This window comes from Rhipicephalus microplus, unplaced genomic scaffold (assembly GCF_043290135.1).
Source record: "Rhipicephalus microplus isolate Deutch F79 unplaced genomic scaffold, USDA_Rmic scaffold_38, whole genome shotgun sequence".
Lineage (NCBI taxonomy): Eukaryota > Metazoa > Arthropoda > Arachnida > Ixodida > Ixodidae > Rhipicephalus > Rhipicephalus microplus.
This window is the reverse complement of record NW_027464611.1, coordinates 30,946-34,231: the sequence shown is the minus strand read 5'-3', so window position 1 is coordinate 34,231 and position 3,286 is coordinate 30,946. Positions and strand designations below refer to the sequence as shown.

The window sequence follows — 3,286 nt, the reverse complement described above, 5'->3', positions numbered from 1 at the left end:
TTTGAGCCCACCCGGTGGTGGTGCGGCGCTTTTTTTTCTTTGGGCTGATAGCTTTGAAGATATGTTCTGATGGTGGTGAGAGTGGAGCAGGACTATCTCCGTGGCGCAATTGGCTAGCGCGATCGGCTTTTAACCGAAAACTTGGATGCTCGAGCCCACCCGGCGGTGGTGCGGCGCTTTTTTTTTCTTTGGGCTGATAGCTTTGAAGATATGTTCTGACGGTGGTGAGAGTGGAGCAGAACTGTCTCCGTGGCACAATTGGCTAGCGCGATCGGCTGTTAACCGAAAGGTTGGAGTTCCGAGCCAACCCGGTGGTGGTGCGGCGCTTTTTTTTCTTTGGGCTAATAGCTTTGAAGTTATGTTCTAATGGTGGTGAGAGTGCAGCAGGACTGTCTCCGTGGCGCAATTTGCTAGTGAGATCGGCTGTTAACAGAAAGGTAGGAGTTCCGAGCCCTCCCGGGAGTGGTGTGTTGCTTTTTTCTTTGCGCTGATAGCTTTGAAGATATGTTCTGATGGTAGTGAAAGTTGGGCACGACTGTCTCCGTGGCGCAATTGGCTAGCGCGATCGGCTGTTAACCGAAAGGTTGGAGGTTCGAGCCCACTCGGTGGTGGTGCGGCACTTCTTTTTTTCTTTGGGCTGATAGCTTTGAAGATATGTTCTGAGGGTGGTGAGAGTGGAGTACGACTGTCTCCGCGGCGCAATTGGCTAGCGCGATGAGCTGTTAACCGAAGGGTTGGAGGTTCGAGCCCACCCGATGGTGGTGCGGCGCTTTTTTTGTGGGCTGATAGCTTTGAAGATATGTTCTGATGGTGGTGAGAGTGGAGCAGGACTGTCTCCGTGCCGAAATCGGCTAGCGCGATCGGCTGTTAACCGAAAAGTTGGAGGTTCGAGCCCACCCGGTGGTGGTGCGGCGCTTTTTTTTCTTTGCGCTGATAGCTTTGAAGATATGTTCTGATGGTGGTGAGAGTGGAGCACGACTGCCTCCGTGGCGCAATTGGTTAGCGCGATCGGCTGTTAACCGAAAGGTCGGAGGTTCGAGCCCACCCGGTGGTGGTGCGGCGCTTTTTTTTCTTTGCGCTGATAGCTTTGAAGATATGTTCTGATGGTGGTGAGAGTGGAGCACGATTGTCTCCGTGGCGCAATTGGCTAGCGCGATCGGCTCTAAACCGAAAGGTTGGAGGTTCGAGCCCACCCGGTGGTGGTGCAGCGCTTTTTTTTCTTTGGGCTGATAGCTGTCTCCGTGGCGCAATTGGCTAGCGCGATCGGCTGTTAACCGAAAGGTTGGAGGTTCGAGCCCACCCGGTGGTGGTGCGGCGCTTTTTTTTCTTTGGGCTGATAGCTTTGACGATATGTTCTACTGATGGTGAGAGTGGAGCAGGACTGTCTCCGTGGCACAACTGGCTAGCGCGATCGGCTGTTAACCGAAAGATTGGAGTTTCGAGCCCTCCCGGGACTGGTGTTTTGCTTTTTTCTTTGCGCTGATTGCTTTGAAGATATGTTCGGACGGTGGTGAGAGTGGAGCACGACTGTCTCCGTGACGCAATTGGCTAGCGCGATCGGCTCTAAACCGAAAGGTTGGAGGTTCGAGCCCACCCGATGTTGGTGCGGCGCTTTTTTTTCTTTGGGCTGATAGCTTTGAAGATATGTTCTGAAGGTGGTGAGAGTGGAGCACGACTGTCTTCGTGACGAAATCGGGTAGCGCGTTCGGTCTTTATCCGAAAGGTTGGAGGTTCGAGCCCACCCAATGGTGGTCCGGCGCTTCTTCTTCTTTGGGCTGATAGCTTTGAAGATATGTTCTGATAGTGGTGAGAGTGGAGCAGGACTGTCTCCGTGGCGCAATTGGCTAGCGCGATCGGCTGTTAACCGAAAGGTTGGAGTTTCGAGCCCACCCGGTGGTTGTGCGGCGCTTTTTTTTTGGGCTGATAGCTTTCAAGTTATGTTCTGATGGTGGTGAGAGTGGAGCAGGATTGTCTCCGTGGCGCAATTAGCTAGCGCGATCGGCTGTTAACCGAAAGGGTGGAGTTTCGAGCCCTCCCGGGAGTGGTGTGTTGCTTTTTTCTTTGCGCTGATAGCTTTGAAGATATGTTCTGATGGTGGTGAGAGTGGAGCAGGACTATCTCCCTGGCGCAATTGGCTAGCGCGATCGGCTTTTAACCGAAAACTTGGATGTTCGAGCCCACCCGGCGGTGGTGCGGCGCTTTTTTTTCTTTAGGATGATAGCTTTGAAGATATGTTCTTATGGTGGTGAGAGTGGAGTAGAACTGTCTCCGTGGCGCAATTGGCTAGCGCGATCGGCTATTAACCGAAAGGTTGGAGTTTCGAGCCCACCCGGTGGTGGTGCGGCGCTTTTTTTCTTTGGGCTGATAGCTTTGAATTTATGTTCTGAAGGTGGTGAGAGTGGAGCAGGATTGTCTCCGTGGCGCAATTAGCTGGCGCGATCGGCTGTTAACCGAAAGGATGGAGTTTCGAGCCATCCCGGGAGTGGTGTGTTGCTTTTTTCTTTGCGCTGATAGCTTTCAAGATATGTTCTGATGGTTGTGAAAGTGAGGCACGACTGTCTCCGTGGCGCAATTGGCTAGCGCGATCGGCTGTTAACCGCAATGTTGGAGGTTCAAGCCCACCCGGCGGTGGTGCGGCGCTTTTTTTTCTTTGGGCTGATAGCTTTGAAGATATGTTCTGATGGTGGTGAGAGTGGAGCACGGCTGTCTCCGTGGCGCAAATGGCTAGCGGCATCGGCTCTTGACCGAAAGGTTGGAGGTTCGAGCCCACCCGGTGGTGGTGCGGCGCTTTTTTTTTCTTTGGGCTGATAGCTTTGAAGATATGTTCTGAGGGTGGTGAGAGTGGAGCAGGACTGTCTCCGTGCCGCAATCGGCTAGCGCGATCGGCTGTTAACCGAAAGGATGGAGTTTCGAGCCCTCCCGGGAGTGGTGTGTTGCTTTTTTCTTTGCGCTGATAGCTTTGAAGATATGTTCTGATGGTTGTGAAAGTGAGGCACGACTGTCTCCGTGGCGCAATTGGCTAGCGCGATCGGCTAATAACCGCAAGGTTGGAGGTTCAAGCCCACCCGGCGGTGGTGCGGCGCTTTTTTTTCTTTGGGCTGATAGCTTTGAAGATATGTTCTGATGGTGGTGAGAGTGGAACACGACTGTCTGCGTGGCGCAAATGGCTAGCGACATCGGCTCTTAACCGAAAGGTTGGAGGTTCGAGCCCACCCGGTGGTGGTGCGGCGCTTTTTTTTTCTTTGGGCTGATAGCTTTGAAGATATGTTCTGAGGGTGGTGAGAGT

General features: G+C 53.1%; 1 non-coding gene across 1 annotated transcript; it reads left to right on the top strand.

Moving 5' to 3' along the window:
- Nucleotides 1–980: 980 nt before the first annotated feature.
- TRNAN-GUU (transfer RNA asparagine (anticodon GUU)) lies at nucleotides 981–1,054 on the top strand. Its single transcript has one exon. It is a non-coding gene; the product is annotated as a tRNA-Asn (tRNA).
- The last annotated feature ends 2,232 nt before the right edge of the window (nucleotides 1,055–3,286 follow it).